This window comes from Bombina bombina, chromosome 1, assembly GCF_027579735.1.
Source record: "Bombina bombina isolate aBomBom1 chromosome 1, aBomBom1.pri, whole genome shotgun sequence".
Taxonomy (NCBI): domain Eukaryota; kingdom Metazoa; phylum Chordata; class Amphibia; order Anura; family Bombinatoridae; genus Bombina; species Bombina bombina.
This window is the reverse complement of record NC_069499.1, coordinates 49,646,911-49,659,942: the sequence shown is the minus strand read 5'-3', so window position 1 is coordinate 49,659,942 and position 13,032 is coordinate 49,646,911.

The following is a 13,032-nucleotide window of genomic DNA, read 5'->3' as shown; positions in this document are numbered from 1 at the left end:
ATTAAACTAATATTAAACTAACTACCAATTAAATAAAACTAAACTACTCATTAAAACAATCCTAATACTACTCTAAAAATTACAAACTATCTAATTACAAAAAATAAAAAAATACTAAGTTACAAAAAATAACACACACTACATTATGGAAAATAACAAACAAAATTTTCAAAAATAAAAAAGAATTACACCTAATCCGCCCACCCAAAATAAAAAAAAAAAACCTAGCCTACAATAAACTACCAATAGCCCATAAAAGGACCTTCTGTGGGGCATTGTCCCAAAGATATCAGCTCTTTTACCTGTAAAAAAAACTCAAAGACCCCCCCAACAGTAAAACCCACCACCCAACTAACCCCCCAAAATAAAAAACCTAATTCTAAAAAAAAACCTAGCTACCCATTGTCCTGAAAAGGGCATTTGAATGGGCATTGCCTTTAAAAGGGCATTTAGCTCTTTTACATTGCCCAAACTCTAAACTAAAATAAAAACCCACCCAAAAAACCCTTAAAAAGCCTAACACTAACTCTCTAACGATCCATTTACAGTTTTTTGAAGTCCCGCTTAAATGATTTTTATCCCAGAGATGAAGTCCTTATCCAGGTGGCGAGAAGTCTTCATCCAGACGGTCTCTTCAATCTTCAATTCGAATTAGCCAATAGAATGAGAGCTGCTTAAATCATATTGGCTGATTTGAACAGCCAATAGGATTTAAGCAGCCCTAATTCCTATTGGCTGATTCAAATTTTTCAGCCAATAGACATGCAAGGCACGCCATCTTGAATCGCGTCCCTTGCATTGAAGATTCAGTGTACGGCAGCGACCGTATGAAGAGGATGCTCTGTGCCGGATGTCTTCAGGATGGACCAGCTCCGCGCCTCCGGGATCAAGATAAAAGATGCCCCCTGGATGAAGATTGAAGAGGCCGTCTGGATGAAGACTTCCCGCCGCTCTTGGATCAGGACTTCGCCGCCGGGATGAAGATTGAAGAGGCCACCTGGATGAAGACTTCTCACCGCCTGGATTAGGACCTTAACTCCGGGGTGAAGATCGTTCAAGCGGGACTTCAAAAATTGTAAGTGGATCATCAGGGGGTTAGTGTTAGGCTTTTTTAAGGGTTTTTTGGCTGGGTTTTTTTTTTTTTTCGTTTAGGGTCTGGGCAGTAAAAGAGCTAAATGCCCTTTTAAGGGCAATGCCCATACAAATGCCCTTTTCAGGTATTTTAACCCCTTAAGGACCAAGGCCATTTTTCAATTTCTTTCCCTTAAGGACCAGGGCTATTTTTACATTTCTGCGGTGTTTGTGTTTAGCTGTAATTTTCCTCTTACTCATTTACTGTATCCGCACATATTATATACCGCTTTTCTCGCCACTAAATGGACTTTCTAAAGATACCATTATTTTCATCATATCTTATAATTTATTATTAAAAATATTATAAAATATGAGGAAAAAATGGAAAAAAACACACTTTTTCTAACTTTGACCCCCAAAATCTGTTACACATCTACAACCACCAAAAAACAACCATGCTAAATAGTTTCTAAATTTTGTCCTGAGTTTAGAAATACCCAATGTTAACATGTTCTTTGCTTTTTTTGCAAGTTATAGGGAAATAAATACAAGAAGCACTTTGCTATTTTAAAACCACTTTTTTTCAAAATGAGCGCTAGTTACATTGGAACCCTGATATCTGTCAGGAATACCTGAATATCCCTTGACATGTATATATTTTTTTTTAGAAAACATCCCAAAGTATTGATCTAGGCCCATTTTGGTATATTTCATGCCACCATTTCACCGCCAAATGCGATTAAATAAAAAAAATTGTTCATTTTTTCGCAATTTTAGGTTTCTCACTGAAATTATTTACAAACAGCTTGTGCAATTATGGCACAAATGGTTGTAAATGCTTCTCTGGGATCCCCTTTGTTCATAAATAGCAGACATATATGACTTTGGCGTTGCTTTCTGGTAATTAGAAGGCCGCTAAATGCTGCTGTGCATCACACGTGTATTATGGCTAGCAGTGAAGGGGTTAGTTAGGTAGTTTGTAGGGAGCTTGCAGGGTTAATGTTAGCTTTAGTGTAGAGATCAGCCTCCCACCTGACACATCAGACCCCCTGATCCCTCCCAAACAGCTCCCTTCCCTCCCCCACCACACAATTGTCCCCGCCATCTTAAGTACTGGCAGAAAGTTTTTTTTTAGCATATTTACATATGCTGTGGTGTAGCATCCCCCCTTAGCCCCCAACCTCCCTGATCCCCCCCAAAACAGCTCTCTAACCCTCCCCATCTGCCTTATTGGGGGCCATCTTGGGTACTGGCAGCTGTCTGCCAGTACCCAGTTTGTAAAAAAACTGTTTTTTTCGGGGGGGGGGGGGGGGGGGTTCTGTAGTGTAGCTTCCTCCCCACAGACCAACCCCCACCACCTGCATGATCTTTTGTTTTTTTTAATTTTTATTCCATTTTTTTTTTAAATTTGTACACCAACTTTTTCTGTAGTTTAGCGGTTCCCACCCGCTCCCTCCCCGTGCACGCCCCCGCCCTCCCGTGTCCGTGCGCGCCCCCAGACATCCCCACCCACGATCCCGCCCCCCTCCATATCACCAATGGCCGCCACCCGCCTCCCACACAGGCTCCCACCCACCAACGATACCGACCATCGATGTCCGGTGCAGAGAGGGCCACAGAGTGGCTCTCTCTGCATCGGATGGTCAAGGGGTGATATCGAGGCATCACTGCAATAACCAGAAAGCGTCTGGAAGCGAGCAGGATCGCTTCCAGACGCTTTAAACCCCTAATGTTGTACAGGGTACGTCGCTGGTCTTTTAAGACCAGGTTGTGTGCGACGTACCCTGTACACGCATCGTTAAGGGGTTAAATATTTTTTTTTATTTTGTGGGTTTGGGGGGGTGGGGGTTTGTAATGTTAGTGGGGGTTTGTAATTTTTTTAAAATAACTTTATTTAGTTGCAGCGATGTTCGGGTGCCACGGAATAGGGGTTAATAACTTTAGTGTAGTGGCAGCGACATCGGGAGCGGCAGATTAGGGGTAAATAACTGTAGGCAGGCGTCGGCGATGTCAGGGGCAGCAGATTAGGGGTGTTTAGACATAGGGTTTATGTTAGGGTGTTAGGTTTAAACTGTATTTTCTTTCCCCATAGACATCAATGGGGCTGCGTTACAGAGCTTTTGTTTCCGTGATCGCTCTTTTTTTTTGCCGGCTCTCCCCATTGATGTCTATGGGGAAAGTGTGCACGAGCACGTCAAAACACAGCTTGTATTTGTGTGCAGTATGGAGCTCAAAATCTCCATATCGCCCGCGCAAGCTGGGTTTTTTTAAACTTGTAATGGCAGCGCTATAGTGGGTTAAATAACGCCACTTTTGTGGCGTTCTTTACTTTCCCTATATCACTCAAAACTCGTAATCTAGGTGAATGTGATTCTATAAGTTGCCAGTCTGTTTAAATTATGAGCTTTCTCACTCAGGTCACTTGAGCTACTTATTTATCCTAGACTTTCATGTCCAGTCAGTATCGTTTTTAACATCCAATTATCAGGCTCATCGTCTTATATCTTATCACATATATCACTGAGCTTCCTCCAAGTGCAATTTCAATATAACATATTTTACCAGTATCATATATCAGAATTTTAACTTTTCTAAGCTACCATAGGTCCAAAAGTGACCATTTATATCATTGTATTCCCTCTGGAGACAACTTTAGAGTATTTGGGTCCATGAGTGGCTCAACGTGGCACGAGAGGGATTTATAATACCCTAAAAGAGGTTTCAGCTTTGCATGTTTATTATAATTACTGTGATATTATTTATTGTTTTTGTCATTTATTTTGTCAAAATGTCATAATCACAGTGATCATGTCATTGAATAGCTGTAAAACATGTATATCTAATTTTGTGTTCTATGATAACCTCAATAAAAAAAATATTAAATTTAAAAAAAAAACACAGTGAAATAAAACTGGCATAAAATAAAAAAACATACCAATTTCTCTGCTCTGTATGAAGCGGTGCTTGAAAACTTGCTGCCATACACATAAATATTCTCAATGTATTTCCTCTGCATTTCATTTTGAATATGGGTCAGATTAAAGTGAACCTGCTTCAAAATATGCAACACATTGTTTTGAATAGAGACCTATGGATATGATGCAATACAGGTATAAGAAAATAATGTACAAACTGCTGCACTGCACCAAATCCACCACTAGGTGCTGCACCAGCACAGCATGTATACTAAAGGATACAGTCACAGATGTAGTATTTAAATTTTTATTATGCATAGTAAAAAAAAGCATTGCAATATACTACTATTATTTATTATGTTTCCTTTTTCTGTAATATAACTACAATGCACTGGAAGTTCATACTTAAGTCTTTACTAGCGAGTCATTGCTGTGGTTACTGTGTAATATCATTTATATCTGTTCCTAAATTGCCTCAGCAGAGGAGATAAGATATCAGGCTTTTAAAATGCCTCTGCAAAACAATGTGAAGGTTCAGTTTACTGCAGTAACAAGTCTGGATCGATTGCTTAAAAAAAGGCAGGTGCTGGGGGAATTTAGTTGCTGAAAATCAATTGCAGCAAAACAATTTCAATAAAAGACGTTTGTGAGAATAGTATATTGTGGAACAAGCTTGCTGCAACTCCAAAATTGAGGAAGATCTGAACCCTCCCCTTGTCACAGCTGTAAGGTGCAAGTTTAATTCCATTATAATCAATAGATCTGCACCTTTCTCGCACCAGGCCACTTCTCAGCACATAGTACAAGTCCCACTGTTAAGTATACTGACATAGAAACACAGATTTTGATGGCAGATAAGAGCCATAAATCCATAAAGTTTGTCCACATTACCTATAAAGGGTAAGCTAAATTGTTCTTATCCCAGGCATTAATTAGTGCATATGATAGCTTTGTGCTTATCCCAGGTATTAATTAGTGCGTAGGATAGCCTTGTGCTTATCTCAGATATTAATTAGTGTGTACGATAGCTTTATGCTTATCCTAGGCATTAGTGCGTAAGACAGCCTTATGCTTATAAAGGCATTAATTAGTATGTAAGATACCCTTATGTTTATACAGGCATTAATTAGTGTGTATGTGTAGGATAGTCTTATGCTTATTTCAGATGTTAATTAGTGTGTAGGATAGCTTTTCTTTTACAAGATATGACGAGTCCACGGATTTCATCCTTACTTATGGGATTACACCTCCTGGTCAGCAGGAGGAGGTAAAGAGCACCACAGCAGAGCTGTATATATATCTCCTCCCTCCCCCCCCCCCCCAGTCATTCTCTTTGCCTGTTTTAGTGATAGGAAGAGGTAAAGTGAGGTGTTAGTTTTAGTTTCTTCAGAGGAACAAGGAGTTCCTTAGCGATGACAGAAGTATCCAAGATAATTCGGTGGGCGGAAGCTCACCCTTGTTATCTGTCAGCAATCTACATCCCAGGAGTGGATATCTGGGAAGCGGATTTTTGAGCAGCCAGACGTTTCATCCGGGGGAACTCCATCCGGAGGTCTTTGCCACCCTGATTTTCAGATGGGGCAGACCGGAGCTGGATCTTATGGCATCTTGTCAGAATGCCAAGCTCCCAAGATACGGATCCAGGTCCAGGGATCCTCAGGCCGAACTGATAGATGCCTTGGCAGTGCCTTGGTCGTTCAACCTAGCTTATGTGTTTCCACCGTTTGCTCTCCTTCCCCGGGTGATCGCTCGGATCAAACAGGAGAGGGCTTCAGTGATTCTCATTGCTCCTGCGTGGCCTCGCAGGACATGTCCTCTCTGCCACCGTGGAAGCTTCCATTGAGGCAGGACCTTCTCATTCAGGGATCCTTCTATCATCCGAATCTAGTTTCTCTGCAGCTGACTGCTTGGAGATTGAACGCTTGATTTTATCTAAGCGAGGGTTCTCTGATTCGGTCATTGATACCTTGATTCAGGCACGTAAGCCTGTTACTAGGAAGATTTACCATAAGATATGGCGTAAATATCTTTATTGGTGCGAATCCAAGGGCTACTCATGGAGTAGGGTTAGGATTCCCAGGATTTTATCTTTTCTCCAAGAAGGATTGGAGAAAGGGTTGTCAGCAAGTTCCTTAAAGGGACAGATTTCTGCTTTGTCTATTTTGCTACACAAACGTCTGGCAGATATTCCAGATGTTCAATCTTTTTGTCAGGTTCTGACTAGAATCAGGCCTGTGTTTAGACCAATTGCTCCTCCTTGGAGTTTGAATTTAGTTCTTAATGTTCTTCAAGGGGTTCCGTTTGAACCTATGCATTCCATAGATATTAAGTTGTTATCTTGGAAAGTTTTATTTTTGGTTGCTATTTCTTCTGCTCGCAGAGTTTCTGAGCTTTTAGCTTTACAATGTGATTCTCCTTATCTTATTTTCCATTCTGATAAGGTGGTGTTACGTACCAAACCTGGTTTCCTTCCTAAGGTTGTTTCTAATAAGAATATTAATCAGGACATTGTTGTTCCTTCCTTGTGTCCTAATCCTTCTTCTAAGAAGGAGCGTCTGTTACATAACTTGGACGTGGTCCGTGCCCTGAAGTTTTACTTGCAGGCGACTAAAGAATTTCGTCAATCATCTTCATTATTTGTTGTTTTTTCTGGAAAACGTAGGGGCCAGAAAGCTACGGCTACCTCTCTTTCTTTTTGGCTGAAGAGTATCATCCGTTTTGCATATGAAACTGCTGGACAGCAGCCTCCTGAAAGAATTACGGCTCATTCTACTAGGGCTTTGGCTTCCTCATGGGCATTTAAAAATGATGCTTCTGTTTAACAGATTTGCAAGGCTGCAACTTGGTCGTCTCTTCACACTTTTTCCAAATTTTACAAATTTGATACTTTTGTCTCGTCCAAGGCGGTTTTTGGGAGAAAGGTTCTTCAAGCAGTGATGCCTTCCGTTTAGGTTCCTGTCTTGTCCCTCCCTTTCATCCGTGTCCTATAGCTTTGGTATTGTATCCCATAAGTTAGGATGAAATCCGTGGACTCGTCATATCTTGTAAAAGAAAAGGAAATTTATGCTTACCTGATAAATTTATTTATTTTACGATATGACGAGTCCACGGCCCACCCTGTCATTTCTAAGACAGGTATTTATTTTTGTTAAACTTCAGTCACCTCTGCACCTTGGCTTTTCCTTTCTCTTCCTAATTTTGGTTGAATGACTGGAGTGGGAGGGAAGGGAGGAGCTATATATACAGCTCTGCTGTGGTGCTCTTTGCCTCCTCCTGCTGAACAGGAGGCGTAATTCCATAAGTAAGGATGAAATCCGTGGACTCGTCATATCGTCCTTATCCCAGACATTAGGTAGTATGTATGATAGCAATATGCTTATCCCAGGTATTAATTAGTGTGTAGGATAGCAATATACTTATCCCAGGTATCAATTAATATGTAGGATAGCATTGTACTTAGCTTAGGCATTAATTAGTATGTAGAAACATAGAAACATAGATATTGACGGCAGATAAGAGCCATAGGCCCAGCAAGTCTGCCCGACCTTACCTAACAGTATAAACTTATCTAGTTCGTAGGATAGCCCTATGCTTGTCCCATGCATTTTTAAAGTCCCCCACAGTGTTTGTTGCTACTACCTCTTGAGGAAGTTTATTCCATAAATCAATCACTCTTTCGGTAAAGAAGTGCTTCCTCAAATTACTCCTGAATCTACTACCCTTTAGCTTGAGATCATGACCCCTTGTTCTTGAATTTTCCATTTTATGTAAAATACCCACAGCCTCAGTTTTACTAAACCCTTTAATGTACTTGAAAGTTGCTATCATATCACCTCTTTCCCTTCTCTCCTCTAAGCTATACATATTTAGGTCATTGAGCCTATCCTGGTAAGTTTTATTTTTTAGACCATGTACCATTTTGGTAGCCCTCCTTTGCACAGATTCAAGTTTGTTAATATCCTTCTGAAGATATGGTCTCCAGAACTGCACACAAGGTGCAGTTCTGGAGTCTGTAGGATAGTCTTATGCTCATCCCGGGCATTAATTAGTGTGTAGGATAGCTGTGTGCTTATCCCAGTCTTTAATTAGTATGTAGTATAGCCTTATGCTGATCCCAGTCTTTAATTACTATGTAGGATAGCATTATGCTTATCCCAGGTATTAATTAGTATGTAGGATAGCATTGTGCCTAGCTTAGGCATTAATTAGTATGTAGGATAGTCTTATGCTCATCCCAGGCATTAATTAGTGTGTAGGATAGCTGTGTGCTTATCCCAGTCTTTAATTAGTATGTAGTAAAGCCTTATGCTGATCCCAGTCTTTAATTACTATGTAGGATAGCATTATGCTTATCCCAGGTATTAATTAGTATGTAGGATAGCATTGTGCCTAGCTTAGGCATTAATTAGTATGTAGGATAGTCTTATGCTCATCCCAGGCATTAATTAGTGTGTAGGATAGCTGTGTGCTTATCACAGTCTTTAATTAGTATGTAGGATAGCCTTATGCTTATCCCAGTCTTTAATTAGTATGTACGATAGTCTTATGCTTATCACAGTTATTAATTAGTATGTAGTATAGCATTATGCTTATCCCAGGTATTAATTAGTGTGTAGGATAGCTTAGTGCTTATCCCAGTTTTTAATTAGTATGTAGGATAGCATTATGCTTGTTCCAGTCTTTAATTAGTATGTAGGATAGCATTATGCTTATCCCAGGTATTAATACGTGTGTAGGATAGTCTTGTGCTTAGTCCAGGTATTAATTAGTGTGTAGGATAGCTTTGTGCTTATCACAAGCATTAATTAGTGTGTAGGATAGCCTTGTCCTTATCCCAGACATTAATTAGTCTGTATGATAGCCTTGTGCTCATCCCAGGCATTAATTAGTGTGTAGGATAGCCTTGTCTCATCCCAGGCATTAATTAGTGTGTAGGATAGCCTTGTGGTTATCCCAGACTTTAATTAGTATGTAGAATAGCCTTATCCTTATCCAAGTTATTAAGTAGTTTGTAGGATAGCCTTGTGCTTAGCTTAGGCATTAATTAGTATGTAGGATAGTCTTATGCTCATCCCAGGCATTAATTAGTGTGTAGGATAGCTTTGTGCTTATCACAGTCTTTAATTAGTATTTAGGATAGCCTTATGCTTATCCCAGTCTTTAATTGGTATGTAGGATAGTCTTATGCTTATCACAGTTATTAATTAGTATGTAGGATAGCATTATGCTTATCCCAGGTATTAATTAGTGTGTAGGATAGCCTTGTGCTTATCCCAGTCTTTAATTAGTATGTAGGATAGCATTATGCTTATTCCAGGTATTATTTAGTGTGTAGGATAGTCTTGTGCTTATCCCAGTCTTTAATTAGTATGTAGGATAGTCGTATGCTCATCCCAGGCATTAATTAGTGTGTAGGATAGCTTTGTGCTTATCACAGTCTTTAATTAGTATGTAGGATAGCATTATGCTTATCCCAGGTATGAATTAGTATGTAGGATAGCATTGTGCTTAGCTTATGCATTAATTAGTATGTAGGATAGTCTTATGCTCATCCCAGGCATTAATTAGTGTGTAGGATAGCTTTGTGCTTATCCCAGTCTTTAATTAGTATGTAGGATAGTCTTATGCTTATCACAGTTATTAATTAGTATGTAGGATAGCATTATGCTTATCCCAGGTATTAATTAGTGTGTAGGATAGCTTTGTGCTTATCCCAGTCTTTAATTAGTATGTAGGATAGCATTATGCTTGTTCCAGTCTTTAATTAGTATGTAGGATAGCATTATGCTTATCCCAGGTATTAATAAGTGTGTAGGATATTTGTAAGTGTGTAGGATATTTGCACAGGGGTGCATTGCATGGGCAGTGTACATTGTAACAATAGCATATGTTCACATTTTCAAAGTGAACATTTTATAAGTGATTCACTAGCAATATAGCAATAGAATTATACAAGAACTGCATTCACTACTCAGCACAGTGCTGCTTATTAAGAAAACATGCTGCCTATTGACATCTGCTGAAAAAATGCACACTGCATCAAGCTAACCCTATTCTCTCTCCTCTGCTTTCAGGTACGTGAATAGAGACCCTGTCATTCTGCAACTATTCACTGCTCTCTGGTGTTTTTTACTCTCCTGCAACTCTCTTCTGGTACGTGAATAGAGACCCTGTCATTCTGCAACTATTCACTGCTCTCTGGTGTTTTTTACTCTCCTGCAACTCTCTTCTGGTACGTGAATAGAGACCCTGTCATTCTGCAACTATTCACTGCTCTCTGGTGTTTTTTACTCTCCTGCAACTCTCTTCTGGTACGTGAATAGAGACCCTGTCATTCTGCAACTATTCACTGCTCTCTGGTGTTTTTTACTCTCCTGCAACTCTCTTCTGGTACGTGAATAGAGACCCTGTCATTCTGCAACTATTCACTGCTCTCTGGTGTTTTTTACTCTCCTGCAACTCTCTTCTGGTACGTGAATAGAGACCCTGTCATTCTGCAACTATTCACTGCTCTCTGGTGTTTTTTACTCTCCTGCAACTCTCTTCTGGTACGTGAATAGAGACCCTGTCATTCTGCAACTATTCACTGCTCTCTGGTGTTTTTTACTCTCCTGCAACTCTCTTCTGGTACGTGAATAGAGACCCTGTCATTCTGCAACTATTCACTGCTCTCTGGTGTTTTTTACTCTCCTGCAACTCTCTTCTGGTACGTGAATAGAGACCCTGTCATTCTGCAACTATTCACTGCTCTCTGGTGTTTTTTACTCTCCTGCAACTCTCTTCTGGTACGTGAATAGAGACCCTGTCATTCTGCAACTATTCACTGCTCTCTGGTGTTTTTTACTCTCCTGCAACTCTCTTCTGGTACGTGAATAGAGACCCTGTCATTCTGCAACTATTCACTGCTCTCTGGTGTTTTTTACTCTCCTGCAACTCTCTTCTGGTACGTGAATAGAGACCCTGTCATTCTGCAACTATTCACTGCTCTCTGGTGTTTTTTACTCTCCTGCAACTCTCTTCTGGTACGTGAATAGAGACCCTGTCATTCTGCAACTATTCACTGCTCTCTGGTGTTTTTTACTCTCCTGCAACTCTCTTCTGGTACGTGAATAGAGACCCTGTCATTCTGCAACTATTCACTGCTCTCTGGTGTTTTTTACTCTCCTGCAACTCTCTTCTGGTACGTGAATAGAGACCCTGTCATTCTGCAACTATTCACTGCTCTCTGGTGTTTTTTACTCTCCTGCAACTCTCTTCTGGTACGTGAATAGAGACCCTGTCATTCTGCAACTATTCACTGCTCTCTGGTGTTTTTTACTCTCCTGCAACTCTCTTCTGGTACGTGAATAGAGACCCTGTCATTCTGCAACTATTCACTGCTCTCTGGTGTTTTTTACTCTCCTGTAACTCTCTTCTGGTACATGAATATTTAAATTGAGCAAATGATTTTAGTTTGTTAATTTAGTCCTACATCTGTTGTACTGTTATCCAATGTGTTATTTCTAATGTTCATTTAACTGCCATGTGATGTTCAATCCTTATCAATACTTGCTATTATTCTAAAATGTATAGCTGTCTTATTCCATAGTTTTAACCTCCCCCAAATTTTATTGTCTGTTTACTTAACATCTCACCCTGACCAGACCAGAATCTAACTTTCCAATTGGCCTTTCCAATTGTCTTTGATTAGCAATCAACTAAATTTACTGGACTCAGCTGACTGCCCTCCCTGCATATATTTCACACCAGTCTGGGATGTGCATTGTAACAATAGCATATGTTCACATTTTCAAAGTGAACATTTTATAAGTGATTCACTAGCAATATAGCAATAGAATTATACAAGAATTGAACAAGGATTGGGCAAGGGGCAAGACACAAGGCAAGTACTTTTGTAAAATAATGTTTGATATACCTTACTGTTTTCAAATGCAATTGCTAATGTAATACTGTGTCTTATGTGTTTAACTGGTTCCCTCTTTTGTAAAAATGCCTAATATCATCTTATTCCTTTTTGCTGCCTTTTGTCTCTATAACAAACTACATTACTCATTTACTCCTTCTCCCTCTCCACCTGCACTGTTTATTAGCCCATCTCTCTTAAACTCACATTACTTTTGTACTCATGAACTTTACTAATTCCTAAACACTCTCTCTCCCCCCTGCACCTTGTCTCAAAAGCAGTCTCACTACTGCAAATCTGTATCTCATCTTATGTCACTCTCCCTCTTGCTTCTACTAACTGCTGGCGACATCTCCCCTAATCCTGGTCCCCAACAACTGCCTAGCCGTGCACATCCATGTGTACCATCCCACAGACTCAAAAAACAAAACTCTGACAACCTTACTCACATTCATCTTGCATCAAAAGCCACTTCCCCTTTCACTTGTGCACTTTGGAACTCTCGCTCTGTTTGCAACAAACTCACTTCTTTACATGACCTCTTTATCTCCCGCTCCCTCAACCTTCTGGCCCTAACAGAAACCTGGCTCTCTCCCCTAGACACAGCATCCACTGCTGCTCTGTCACATGGGGGTCTCCACTTCAGCCACACTCCTAGGTCTGGTAATAGACAAGGAGGTGGTGTTGGTATTTTACTTTCCTCTCATTGCACCTTTCAACAAATACACCCCATCTCTTCCCTCACATTTTCTTCATTCGAAACCCACATGATTCGCTTATTCTCTCCTCTTTCTATACGTGTCGCAGTCATATACCGTCCTCCTGGCTCCTCAACTCAATTTCTAGATCACTTGGCTGCATGGCTACCTTATTTCCTTTCCTCAGACACCCCTTCCCTCATTCTTGGTGACTTCAACATCCCTCTTGACAATCCCACTGCCTCCTCTGCAAAACAACTTCTGCAACTCACTTCCTCTTTTGGTTTGTCACAATGGACTGATTCTCCCACTCACAAAGATGGTCACTCCCTTGACCTGATCTTTAGCTATCGATGCACCCTCTCAAACTTCACAAACTCCCCCTTTCCTCTTTCTGACCACCATCTCCTTACTTGCAACATATCATCCCTCCCTACAACTC